This window comes from Podarcis bocagei, assembly GCF_964188305.1.
Source record: "Podarcis bocagei genome assembly, chromosome: 10".
NCBI classification, from domain to species: Eukaryota; Metazoa; Chordata; class Lepidosauria; order Squamata; family Lacertidae; genus Podarcis; species Podarcis bocagei.
The window spans coordinates 16,557,013-16,571,772 of NC_138135.1; the positions used below are offsets into that span (position 1 = coordinate 16,557,013).

General features: G+C 44.6%; 1 protein-coding gene across 2 annotated transcripts in view; it reads right to left on the reverse strand.

Annotated features, from left to right (window-relative positions):
• The window catches only part of PDE3A (phosphodiesterase 3A), a 285,566-nt gene that overhangs the window by 71,997 nt on the left and 198,809 nt on the right, over positions 1-14,760 (reverse strand). The gene's annotated exons all lie outside the window — the stretch shown is intronic.

The window sequence follows — 14,760 nt, forward strand, 5'->3', positions numbered from 1 at the left end:
TATTCACCCTTTGCAAATATGTGTTTGGAACGCATGCAGAGAGAGAGAAGAAAAGCAACACAAGGAAATGGGTACAGTGGCACCTCGGGTTACAAACACCTCAGGTTACAAATGCTTTGGGTTACAAACTCCGCTATCCCAGAAGTAGTACCTCGGGTTACAAACTTTGCCCCAGGATGAGAACAGAAATCACGCGCCGGCGGTGCAGCGGTAGCAGGAGGCCCCATTAGCAAAAGCGTGCCTCAGGTTAAGAACGGTTTCAGGTTAAGAACGGACCTCTGGAATGAATTAAGTTCGTAACCCGAGGTACCACTGTATTTGGTGCTCAGAAATGGCAGGTGGGGAAAGGGTTAAGCATACCTTTCCCTCCTCGCTTCTTCCACAAATTGTGAGGCAGCTTTTCCTTCAAATAAACTATATTTTAAAAGGCATCCAGGGTTCTGTTGTTTATTTACTTGTTGTATTAATCAGTTGGCTCACAAAAAGGAGCAGTGAGGTAACGTACAATACATTATCAAACAAAAAGCAACGCATATCAAAATACCAGCAAAAACTCCAAACGATTCTGAATAGCACAACCAATCAACAAGTACGAACACCACTACAATCAAATAAGTATTTAAACCTCAAATGCAAGCGAAAACTAATCATCCTCAGATCAAGCAGAGACCAAATTTAATCACGTTAAAATAACATTAAACAACTTAAAAGAGGGCCTGGAAGAAGGAGCTGTTTGTCAGGCAACAACAGTACATTAAAGGAGGCATCTGGTGAGCTTCATCAGGGAAAGCATTCCACAAACAAGGGGGCCACCACTGACAAGCCCCCGTCCATTGCCACCCTCTGTGCTTCAGAATAAGGGGGTCCTTGGTGGAAGATCTCCAATAGATTTTCTTAGGGCACAAGTGGGTATATCTGTGCACAATAAAGAATTAAGCATGGGTACAATCCTGCGATTATATTATGCTGATAAAGGGAGATTGGGAGCAGGATAAGTGCTATCAATCAGGGAAATCAAAGGACTTCCCCAATAACAATGTACGTCAAAACTCTTTGCTTTGAACTAGACTGATACCACAATTTCTCAATACTTGACGACATTGTTTCTGAGAAAGGCTAATTCTAAAGCACAGAGAACTAGCTAGATAAGATAAAGGCTGCAAGCGGGTTGTCATCACACCAACAGTTGCTCTGGACAACTTTGGCTTTTCAGTAAGAGAAATGGCCTTTGAGGACCCTTCCGACTCCAGGATTCCGTAAAACACATCTATGGTGCTTAAGTGCAGCAGAGAACATGTTCTTCTCCTGGAAAATTTCTCTGAAGGAAGAGAGAAATAAGGTGTCCAGTAATTGGTTCAAGACTCCTGGTGCCTAGCGCTGAGACCGCCAACTTGCTCCCAAAATACGCTGCCACCATATTTCGCTTGCCACATTAATCATGTGCTTTTAAAGAAAAACAAGAGAGAGAGAGAGAGAGAGAGAGAGAGAGAGAGAGAGAGAGAGAATATCTCCCCCTACCCTCTGCTTCTGTAGTGACGACTTACTAAGAATTCCTGGACTTCAGAGCTTTAAATCTTTCACAATAACTCGTAGCAAAGATGTTGGAAGAACATTTTGTAAATTCATGATGCAGTAAAAATAGACTGTCAGGGTGTCTTCATAAAATATCCCGCTGTTCTCTTAGAATGGCTTCTGTGTGGCACTAGAAAGATCTAGAAAAAGTGCAAGATGTGGGGCAGATCAAACCCTCGCTGAAAGAAAGCAAGAAAGGCTGCAATGGCAACAAAAAAATGTGTGTGTAGAAAAGGCTATCGAAAGCCATTGCTGAAAATTTCACCAGAACGCTTCTGATTATAGAATTACAGAACTGCAGAGTTGGAAGGGATCCTGTGGATCAGTAGTTGGAAGGGATCAGTGGATCAAAGTTGGAAGGGCTCAGTGGATCATCAGTAGTCCAACCCCCTGCAATGTAGGAATATGCAATTGTCCCTTATGCGGCTCAAACTTTCAACTTTGGTGTCATCAGCACCACACTCTAACCAACTGAGCTATCTGCAAAGCTTATAGTGCATGCACATTTCAGACCATATTCAAAGGCTAGTCTCCCCAATTCACACTCTCTGAAACTATTTGAGAACTAAAGCACAGACATCAATCAAAATTTGCACTTCTCCAAATTCCATAATGCAGTCAAATAACGTACACAAAAATGTATATATCGGAACAAAATGTGCATTAAAATGCATATATTGTGCAAATAACATACAGATATGCACCACATGGAGGATAACTTGTTTGCAAAAATGATAGAAAATTGTGTGTATTAGGAGAAATGTTGATGAACTTTCACAAGGGCTGCTTTTTTAATAATAATAATAATTACAAACTGATGTGGAGAACTGAACTTACGATCGGAGAAGAAACTGAGATAAACAAAAATAGACTTATATTATCTGGGACGATTTCTCAGGAAAGGGTGGAGAACTCCAGCTCCTTTGCAAGTTCCCTGAGCTGCTTCATTGCAACAGCTCCAAGCTATAGCCTTCCTGATCTCAGGAACTGGACAAGTTCCCTACAGCCTGCTGATACCTCTATCTGGCACAAGGATGCCTGAACATTGGAAACAGAAGGAATAATGTTCCAGCAGCAGAGGAGGAAGAAAGCAACTTGATGTGAGACACTGTAAAAAGACAATCCAAGCAGCCAAAGGCACTATCGTAACATAAGTCCCTGTTTTCAGAAATGCCAGCTTTCGTATTTGAAACCCTAAAAGTGGAGCGCCGTCTGAGGTGAGATATATGCTGCAGATAGCATGGTGGCATTTCCTGGCAACATCATACAAATAAATATTCAAGTCTGGTTCTGGTCAACCCCATATTCACTGCCTTGGTTACTACATATACATACAGCCAGAGGCCTGACACACTGGTTAGCTCAGCTGGTTAGAGCTTGGTGCTAACAACACCAAGGTCACGTGTTTGATTCCCGTATGGGTGCATATTCCTGCATTGCAAGGAACTGAACTAATAATAATAATGATGATAATGATAATAATCTATTTATACCCCACCCATCTGGCTGGATTTCCCCAGCCACTCTGGGTGGCTCCCAACAGAATTAAAAGCACAATAAAAACTTCCCTAAACAGGGCTGCCTTCAGATGTCTTCTAAAAGTCAGATAGTTGTTTATTTCCTTGGCATCTGATGGGACGGCGTTCCATAATCCACGAGGTCCCTTTCAATTCTATGAGTCTACAATTACCTCTGGGAGCATTCAAGGCTCCCAGAGAACATGCAGCCTTATTCAGACCCATGAGGAGGTACTGGCTGAAGAAACTCCACACAGGGACTACATCTTTCGCCTTGAAAAATTGCACAGGGGCCTGCAAAGAAGCACAACACAGTCATACAAACCACAGTGGCCATATGCCTAGACCCCACGATGGAAGTTGTACTTCAGTGTTAACAGCATCTGTTTTACATGTAGAAGGTTTCAGTTTCAATCTGTGGCAGGGCAATCTGTGGCAACCCAAAGCCCTGGATAGCTACTGCAAGTCACTGAAGTCAATACTGAGTTAGATGGACCAGTGGTCTGACTCTCTAAAAAGCTTAGAAAATAACGATTTTCACCACATCACACCAGGACATGTGCTTCAGCACATGGCTGCATGGGAGCTACTTAATCAATCAACTCCTTTGTTAACCAAATTCACTGTGCATTCCAAGATGTTTCATGGCATCTATGAGTCTATTTAAATATGACTGGTTAATGACCAAGTTTCACATTATTTCTAGCAGGAAAATGTACAAGTCCTGTGCCCTGCACACCCTTCAAGCTGATTGCTTGATGGCCACCAGTTGTTTGAAACAGTCCGAAGAATGAGAAGTCTCATACAGAGCCCTGAGCTTTTGGGGGAATGGCAGGATAGAAATGCGCTTAATAAAACAAATAGACGCTCAAATAAATAATCTCAATTCTCTTGTTGATGATTTCCAGATTTCTTGGGTTCATTGTGCAGAAACAAAGACTGATCTTGTAGTAGACTTGTGTCCTACTCAATAATTGAGCAACTCTGTCTTCTTACACAATGAGGCCACGATCTGGAAAATACAACACAATAGGACATTTTCTTCTTCTTTTAAAAAAAAAGGGAAAAAAGAGAGAGAGCTGAAGGCTTTATTTCAATTCTGCCTGATTTCCAAATCTCTATGAGCCTGTTCCAGTCAATTCATTTCCCCCCAGCCCCGCCCACTAATATTTCGAACACAGATCCATCATGACTAAGTCAGTACAAAATTGTGGCTTCCATCTACAGTAAAGGAGAACATCTGGTGAGAAAGCACAGCCCATCAGCCACAAGATCTCCCAATGGGCAACGCTTAAAAAAAATGAACTACTAGAGCCTTTGGTTTGTGAGTCTCTGGAGGGGGAGGGGGAGAAATGGTGAAAACTTTCACTCGTTTAAACTCTCTCAGCCCAAAGCAGCTATATCTGAAGAGTACCATCCACCCCCATCCCACCAACACAAGCCTCCAGGAAGCAGAGAACTATGTCTTGCAATAAAACCATTTCCAAAATGTTCTCCCATTTCCAAGAGATTGCTGTTCTTTGCCATTCTGAACTCTTAATTGTTCCTTGCTTCCCATGGAGCTGTTCCTGCTAACAGCAGCCCAGCTCTATTGGCATGAAAGCATGTCATGTAGCAACGTGGCTGAAGCTAAGCAAGACTGGGAATAGTGTGAACGGTGGCCTTGGACCAGTGGTGGTGGTTGTCCACATGCCACAAAGCAAGTTCTGCTCCAAAAGGGGTACGGGGTCCAAATGTCTCTCCCCTTACCTGGAGACTGAAGGGAAGCAGTGAGAGGAGGGGGTGTTACTGGGTTGTTTTATCATGTATTTTGTGTTTTTATCTTGTATTTCTATGCTGTGAACCGCCCTGAGAGCTATGGATGAAGGGCAGTGTGCTAATTTAATAAGCTACAACGAAAGGACTGGACAGGGTTTTATGGTTCGCACAAGAAGCCAAGGGGACGTGGGTGGCGCTGTGGGTTAAACCACAGAGCCTAGGACTTGCTGATCATAAGGGCAGTGGTTCGAATCCCCGCGACGGGGTGAGCTCCCGTTGCTCGGCCCCTGCTCCTGCCCACCTAGCAGTTCAAAAGAATGAAGTGCAAGTAGATAAATAGGTACCGCTCCAGCGAGAAGGTAAACGGCGTTTCCGTGCGATGCTCTGGTTCACCAGAAGCGGCTTAGTCATGCTGGCCACATGACCCGGAAGCTGTACGCCTGCTCCTTCGGCCAATAAAGCGAGATGAGTGCCGCAACCCCAGAGTCGGCCACGACTGGACCTAATGGTCAGGGGTCCCTTTACCTTTACAAGAAGCCAAAGGCATGGATTTCATTACAGTGGTGCCCCGCAAGACGAACGCCTCGCAAAACGAAAAACTCGCAAGACGAAAGAGTTTTCCGTTTTTGAGTCGTTCCGCAAGACGAATTTCCCAATGGGCTTGCTTCGCAAGAAGAAAGCCCATAGGGAAATCTCCGGGGACCTCTTTTAAAATACTGGCGGTCGGGAGCAAAGACTTTCGCCCACCGCCGGCCTTCAGAAGAGGTCCTGGACCTCTTCTGAAGGCCGGCGGGGGGGCAAAAGTCTTTGCTCCCCCCCGCCTGCCTTCCCGGGACAGCGGAGACTTCTCTGCTGTCCCAGGCGATCTTAAAATGCTGGCGGGCGGCAGCGAGGGCTTCGCTCCCGCCCGCCAGCATTTTAAGATCGCCCGGGGCAGCGGAGACTTCGCTGCCGCCCGCCAGCATTTTAAAATCACCCCGGGACAGCAGGGGCTTTTAAAATGCTGGCGGTCGGCAGCAAAGCCCTCCTGTCCCCGGAGCTTGTGGGGCGGGAGGTGGGGAGAAGGGCTTTTCTTCCCACCGCCAGCCTTCAGAACAGCCTTCTGAAGGCTGGCGGTGGGAAGAAAAGCCCTTGCCCCCCCCAGCCTTCAGAAGAGGTCGGGGGACAGACTGTCCCCGGACCTGGTCTGAAGGCAATTTCCATAGGAACGCATTGATTGATTTTCAATGCATTCCTATGGGAAACCGTGCTTCGCAAGACGAAAAACTCGCAAGAAGAAAAAACTTGCGGAACGAATTAATTTCGTCTTGCGAGGCACCACTGTATTTCCCTTGGATTTCACGAGGAGAGACTACAAGGCAGGACCTCCAAAGAGCTTCCCAATGATGCAAAAGATGCAACTGGAACTGGTCCTCCAAGTCTATCTGGTCCTCCATATCCTCTCCTTGTTACACCACTACCTGGCTCTGCTTTACTCCCCCCCCAAGTGTTTTTGCCTGACTTGAATGTGCCCTTAATACCTCTCACTTGTCTGGATGGGGGATTGAGAGGGGTGTTTGAGAATCAACCTACTGTGCAGTGGTGAAATTTACCTCCATTACTCCACCCACTTTGGTCTCTGGCCCTGCCCACCACTGCCACCCAGTTCTCGGGATGTTGTCCACAACACTTGGCTGAAAAGGGTTCCTTGCCAGGGCCAATGATTCTTCGTGGACATGCTCCTCAAAGTGGGTATCTCCACAGTGTATCTAGGAGGCAACCCTGACAATTGCTTGTTGGCCCAGCATGAAATTATCAAGCTGCTTCCAACGACTATTCCCCAGGAAAAGCAACCCTTATCCTGCTATAAAAGTATAGTTCTAGCTAAGGTAAAATGATTGATGGATTTCTTACTTCAATGTCATATCAGAGTGAAGCCTTTTTATGGCTTTATGAACTCACTGCAGCAATTATTGATCCTTTACAGCATTCATTTAAACCCAGCATCCTGCTATACTTACACAAACACACACAAACAGAGAGAGTCAACAACAGTTTTCCATCAATGACTAAAGGGCAAAGATTCCGACTGGTAGTAAATCTCGTAAGCCAAGCTTTGATGGGAATATATAAAGGCAGGCACAGATTTTTAAAGATGCGGGGATGTGCGCTGGAAAACTGCAGTGCAATGAAATAACAGGCACCAAAGTGTAAATGAATGTCAGGTCAGAATGAAGCACGTTCGTAAATCCCTAAACACCTCTATGCTCCATGTTATCAGTGAACACACTGCTGCTACAAGCCCTGTTCCAATTATAATAGTGGTAGATGCTGCTTTAACTGGGTCCAATATACCCAACAAATGTGGACACAACAAGGGCAAAGGCATTGGGGTCGTGGGACTGTGTCCGCTTGATTCGTTGTGCCAAAATAATGGTTTTGCAGAGGGAAAGACATGCATTCAAACACAACTGAACCCCAATATTTATTGGGGGCTTCAACCCATTCCATTCAATCCCCATGATACCTTTAAAAAAATCAACTTTGTCAAATTGTCATATCGAACTGACCTGATTGGCACATCCCAGATTAATTTGCAGACCAGAACTGAGCTATCCAACAGTGTTGACACTTCCAGTACCTCCTCTGCTGGAAACAGTATGCCTCTGAATTCCAGTTTATCAATGCATGTTTATCAAAAGGCATGTTTGGGAGAAAATACCTTTAGAAATATGTATTTAAAATGAGAATCTTCATGCAACTTTTGCAAGCTGCACAGAGGACTCCTGCTCTGACCCAGTAAAATCTGTCATTTTCCAGAGTACCTGTTTTTTGTTTTGCCTTGCTTCCTGCTCTGATTTTGCCCATGAGCACCAAACTGCCCGTCACCTGGAAGCGCTCTTGGTGAGCCTCTTTAGCAAACAGGACAGCTATGAAAAGGAATTCCAGCCAGCAAGCCCGCATTTCCTGCCTTTTAGGTCCGTAATGCAAACCATTCATACAAAATCTCTCAAATCAAAAGACAGGGCCAAATGAAAACCACATTACTAATATTTCCCCTTTCTGTTTCCTCTTTCTGTTCTTTCACCTAAAAAAACACAAAAAAACAAAAACCCTCCTATGGGACTTTTCAGTAACAATATTCTTCTTAATGCAAACTTACAATACATTTCCACAGAACAGAAACATTGAAGTAAAAGCATAAAACTATATTGTTTACAATAATTTGAATTATGTTTACACACACACACCCCACTGCCAAACCTCTGTTCAATTTGTTGGATCAGTTTTAAGGGTTGCAATCAATTTATATTTTCAATGTGGAGTTCAAGAAACAAATAACATGCTTTTAAATACAGTGGAAGCTCGGGTTGCGAACGTGATCCGTGCAGGAGGCACATTCACAACCCGCAGAATTCGCAACCCGCAGCGCCGCATCTGTGCACGTGCGGGTCGTGATTCGGCGCTTCTGCACATGCGCAAAGCGCAATTTAGCACTTCTGTGCATGTGCGAGCGCCGAAACCTGGAAGTAACCCATTCCGGTACTTCTGGGTTCAGCACGGTGCGCAACCCAAAAATGTGCAACCTGAAGCGTCTGTAACCCGAGGTATGACTGTACTTATTTACAAAGCTTGAGGAGATGGCACTATTTATGTATGGGGCCAGTTCAAGATATTTTGCTGCCTGAGGCAAAAGAGAAGATGGTGCCCTTCCCCAAGGCACATACAAAAGCAAATTGAACTTGTGTCAATACTAGTGATAGTGTTTTCCAATATACTTGAGGAGCCAGGCTAGAATAGAGGGTAGGTCTCCCTTGGTAAGGCATCCCAGATTCTGGGAGCAGCTGCTGAGAACCCATAATGATACAATTTCATGAAATGCAGACCTTCATAGAATGGTGTCCTTTGGAAGACACAAAAGTGGGCAAACAATTCAGGTCGTGCCTGGAAACAAATGAGTTCACAATGGTCCTTAAATCAAAGAGGATCTGGAAAGAGAGAACCCGGCAACTGGCAATGTACAAGAACAGCTCCGGAAAGTAGGAATGCTGGGCATTTGTCAGGGCCCCAAGAGCAGTAAAGGACCCCATGCCCTGATGGAGCTACGATTCCTACTACTAATAGAATATTCAAGGAGATCAGCCTAAAAAAGCATTCTTGATTTTCTTGTCCCTTCTCTTCCAGCTTTAGTGGGTTCTCTGGTAGCCCCTGAAATTCTGGGGCCAGCAGTGGTCCAAAGAATCATAAAACTTTAGTGTTGGAAGGGATCATGATTGCCAACTAGTCCAACCCCCTGAAATTCAGGAATCTTGAACCCATGCTTCTGGGATTAAGAGGCTCATGTTCTACCGACTGAGATACCCCTCCCAGAAAAATAGATGGGGTGCAGATAATATTACTGAACAGAAGAGCCAATCAACATGGTTAGCAATTGCAATATATACCAAGCCACTTTAGAAAGATCTTTGACGAGGGAGAATTCAAACATGCAATCTCATCGCCAGCATGAGGCTGCTGACTGCGTGCTTCATCCCTTGGCTGAAGAGTTTGCATCAACAAGAACATTTGGGACATTAAGAGAGTAGCTCCACTGTCCACCATGTATGGAAGAGACTTACAGATTAGGCAGGGTTCTCTTAATTAAAACACAGACACACACATGCACATACCTTGCTAAATCCCGATTGCAGCAATGGCTGATATATCAAGGTATAATGCAACGATGAGTTTAATGTCAAGGCAAAAAAACACCCCTGTGACGGTGCCAAATAAAAAAAAGCTAATAATCAAAATGCAATTTTATGGAGCCCTCTCGCATGGCCAATTGGTATGAAAGCCAAGTATCTGTCTCAGTCCCTATGCGTGTGGAAGAACCTGATGTTGGAATGCAGCTATCTTCTGAGACCACGATGGTCTCGCTACAGCCTCTTAATGTAATCAAGATGATGAAGGAATGTTTACTCGACTCTCTTTTGCCAGGGAACCTGGAGGTAAGTCAGTAGGAAAAGGAACCATTTGAAAAATCCAAGCTACACGGCAGATAGTAAGAGCTTGATCTGTCTTGACAGCTTTAAGAACTGCAATTGCAGATCTCCTTTTCCCAAAGTTTATTATTTCAGGTGGTTTAAAATGCAAACATAGGTAAAAGAGGTCCTTGCTTTTTTACATTTTACAGAAAACACATTTGATTTAACTCTAAAAGTAGTACTAAGCAGATCCCAACAATTTAGGGACGACCCCAATTTTTTCAATGTCTTTTTTAAAAAATGGATCTGCTGTATTGGGTAAGGGTAGGGCACCCTCCCCCCCAAAATTCACACAGCTCTTTTCCCTTGAAAACAAGCAATTATAAAAAATCTTGCTACCACCAGTAAGTTTCTGGGATCGAAGCAAAACACTTTACCTCTCCTCCTTACTACTTTCCCTCTCTTCATCTAAAACAGGGTTCAGCAACCTTTTTCAGCCATGAGCCAGCCCACCACCCCTCAGACCATGTGGTGGGCCAGACTATATTGGGGGGGGGGGGGCTGGAAATGAACAAATTCCTATGCCCCACAAATAACCCAGAGATGCATTTTAAATAAAAGGACACATTCTACTCATGTAAAAGCACCAGGCAGGCCCCACAAATAACCCAGAGATGCATTTTAAATAAAATGACACATTCTACTCATGTAAAACATGCTGATTCCCGGACCGTTCGAGGGCCGGATTGAGAAGGCGATTGGGCCGCATCCAGCCCCAGGCCTTAGGTTGCGTACCCCTGATCTAAAACATGGAGCATGGTCCTTAGTGCTCCACAGCCGGAATTACCTTTTGAGCAATCATCAGAGCTTAGAGCTGCCCCTTGAGACAAGCTTTGCGGGAAAATTACCTGTGATCTGCTCACCGTCGCTGCAATTCCTCATACGACTGCACTGATGGTTAAAACAAGTGGAAGAGTTATTAAACCCAGATCATTTCTCCATAAGAAAAAGAAGCATTTTCCCAAAGCTCTCAATCAACACTTTGCGGCTGTTCAAGAGAATCGAAACCTGCACACAAGTAGCTTTTTCAAGCCTTCTTTTTCCCCTCACGAGATACAGCGGATCAATAAGCAACATTCCGCCCCCCACTGCTCCCTGTGATGTGATTCTGTGCATTTAGATGAACAAGAAAACTCATTCAATTGTTTTAGACTGCAAGAGGCGGCGTCAATTACTACCCACACAAGAAGCACGCTCCAGAACAGGGTGGAAAAATACAAAGCAAAATAAATAAATAATAAAAAACCATCGTTTTCTACAGTATATTTTGGAGGTTCATTTGCCCCCAGTGGTGGCTGGTGCCCATTGGTCCATGTAGGGTCGAAAACAGTAAGTGGCGACAGAGCCAACGATAGACAGAGCCGACTAGTTCTAATTTCCCCCCTATACTTCTCCCTGCTGAGTTCCTTAGTCTTAGTATTGACCCTTGTAGGACTTAGTCTCAGAGAAAGATGATAGGCAGTGCCACCCCCTGAACTGGTTGTAACTAAGAAGGCAGGCAGGTTAGTGGGAGTTAGCTAGAGGCGTTATCTAGGGGTTGGCGAAACCAGCCCACGCTGGGGGCATAGGTCGTGCAAAAATCACCCACTAGACTATGGAGTGTATGACACATATTTGTGCGGCGATGAGACACCGCTGTTGCGAGAGAAACTGCCCATTCTTCTCGTGCCGTGGCACAAAAGTGTGCAAATTTTTCTGCCTTTCCTCCTCACTTTGCCCTCATTCTGGATGCTTCAACTACTCAAGTCACATAATATGTAGTGATTTCTAATGTGCCTAGTGTGGTAAACTGATTTTTTTTTTGGGGGGGGGGAGAAACAGCTGCTTGACAAGGGCACAAGGGACCCTAGGGATGCCTCTGGGGTTAAACATATTGACACTACAATATAACTAGAGAAGTATGTGGAGGGGGGGGGGAATACAAATTCCTATCACTTTATTCCTATCACTTCACTCCAGTATACCTGAAGGAGCATCTCCACCCCCATCATTCTGCCCGGACGCTGAGGTCCAGCGCCAAGGGCCTTCTGGCAGTTCCCTCACTGCAAGAAGCAAAGCTACAGGGAACCAGGCAGAGGGCCTTCTCGGTAGTGGCGCCCGCCCTGTGGAACGCCCTCCTACCAGAGGTCAAAAAGATAAACAACTACCTGACATTTAGAAGACATCTGAGGGCAGCCCTGTTTAGGGAAGCTTTTAATGTTTGGACTACTGTATTTTAATATTTTGTTGGAAGCCGCGCAGAGTGGCTGGGGAAACCCAGCCAGATGGGCGGGGTATAAATAATAATAATAATAATAATAATAATAATAATAATAATAATAATAATAATAATAATAATTATTATTATTATTATTATTATTATTATTATTATTATTATCATTATTATTTTTATTTTTATTATTTTTATTTTTATTTTATTTTGTTTGAAAGTCCGTTCACCTGCATTTTTCTCCTGTGTACTGTAATGGCTGGTCTGCACCATTTCTGACACCACAGTAGGGCCACTTTAATAAAACTGCTCCATGAGATGGCTGATATTGCCAAGTGGCTGAGTCCAAGTGCTAGAAAGATCCAGCCCTCAAAGGGCAGAGAGATGGCAAATAATGGGAACAGATGGTAAACCGACCGGCAGGCAGCAGAGAAGCTGGCTTGCCTGCCATCCGTCTGGACATGTAGAGAGACAGCCCCATAGCTTCCTTCGGCAAGTTGCCCCACTTTGACCAGAGCTCAGCAGACGACATAGTTGCACAGCAGAGACTCATAAAACTGTAGAGTTGGATGGGACCCCAAGGATCATCTATTCCAACCCCATGCAATGCAGGAATCACAGCTAAAGCACACCTGATAGGTGGCCATCCAACCTCTGCTTAAAAACCTCCAAGGAAGGAGAGCCTACCACCTTCCACTGTCAAACTGCTCTTGCCATCAAAAAGTTATTCTGAATGTTTAGTTGGAATCTCCTTGTCATTTGAATCCATTGTTTTGGGCTGTACCCTAGGAAGCAGCAGAAAGCAAGCTTGCTCCATCTTCCAGCAGGAAGAAACATGGGATCATCAGCCCTCCTGATCAGAACAACTCTGTTGTTGTTGCGTCCAGGAGTCAACTGCCTGCAAGTCCCTCTTGCAGAAGGAGAGAGCCAGTGTGGTGTAGTGGTTAAGAGCGGTGGACTTGTAATCTGGTGAACTGGGTTCGCGTCTCCGCTCCTCCACATGCAGCTGCTGGGTGACCTTGGGCCAGTCACACTTCTCTGAAGTCTCTCAGCCTCACTCACCTCACAGAGTGTTTGTTGTGGGGGAGGAAGGGAAAGGAGATTGTTAGCCGCTTTGAGACTCCTTTGGGTAGTGATAAAGCGGGATATCAAATCCAAACTCTTCTTCTCTGAACAGACTTGGTGGTGGTGCAGTGAAGCAGAGTTTTAAATGAAGAAGAGTTCCTAACTGACTCCAGGTCTTCCAGCTCATACCCTGGGAAGCCTTGCATGTAGTAAGCTACCGATCTGGTGCTCCTCACGCACACTGAATGTCCCCCCCCCCCCGCCAGGCTGTTGAGAACCTTATACAAGAAAACTTTCTGATCAACTAAGCAAGCCGCTCCACAAGCATGGCTTACCACATGGTAAATGCCACCAAGTTACAGATCTGAAGAAGCCTCCACCCAACAGGTGTTAACACAGAAAGTGGTAGCTCAGTGGGTCACTTTAGATGTAATGTTCTGGGTTTAATGAACCATAACTCTGATGCTCCCGTTCCCCACAGATTGCCAGTGTTTTGATTCTGGCTTGCTTAAACTTCAGCTCCTCCAATAAATCTGAATCAGGGAGCTGTGGGAAGATGCTGGTTCAATCGTTAGGATCTTAAACTATGCAACAAACCAATGCCTTTTTTCTGGGTTTAAGAATCTGGTTTGTCAACCAGCATTAAACACCCCAATGTGTGGTAGCACTGGGGTTAGGACATGGTGGGAGCAGCGAAGGAGGTTGAAGGAAGCCGGGGTTGTTGCATCCAAAAAAGGACGCCGTGCTTCCTTGTCTTCTCCTGGTCTATAAAACAAAAACTCCACTCCTTTGAGCACATATGCCCTGACACTCTTGCTGGCAAGAGTGATGCAGTCTCCACCACAGAGCTAAGAAAGCTCAGATATTGATGAAGCTTAATGGAGCCAGGAGCAACTTTTATGAACCAACTTCGCACAGGGATTTTTTAAAAAAAGAAGTCAACATTCTTAGATGTTTACAGCAATATTTTAAGGGGGGATGACGAATACTTGGGATTTTTGCATTTGTACTAATGCCACAAATGTGCAATTATATTCCGCAAAGGATAATTGAATCTGTCGTGCTGAGTTTTAACCAAAGGTCTGCATGCAAACTGACATCCTTTGAAGAATAACCATATGCAGTAAGTTTATTAATTTGTCACCATTCAACCTCTACCAATACACTTTTCAGGATTTCTCAGGAACACATAAGCCATTAATTCACCGGCACCAACTATTCATTACTTAAATGTAGACATATATAAATGTGCAACTCACACTACCCCTAATATTTAGGCTGGGGTTCCTTTCCAAAGGCTACCCAACAAATCTAAAACTATTACACTATTTGCTGACTCTCTGCAACTCTCATCAGAACCGTGCTCTTCAGATTTGCTATGTGCTGTGATGAACATGATCTTTTTCAGCAACCAAAGCATCTGGCTTCTACAGCTCTAGGAGAAGCACCAACTACAATTTTGAAGCCAAAACCTTAATAACAAGCTTGAGAGAAATGACAGGCAATGCCCACCAGCTTCCTAGAACCGTAAGTACAATAACTGGCAGTTCTTTGTGCCGTTATCACCAAGAGAGGAAAATATAAAGAGAAGCCCACAGTACCTGCTCAGTAACAGGGATAGACTCCCATCGCC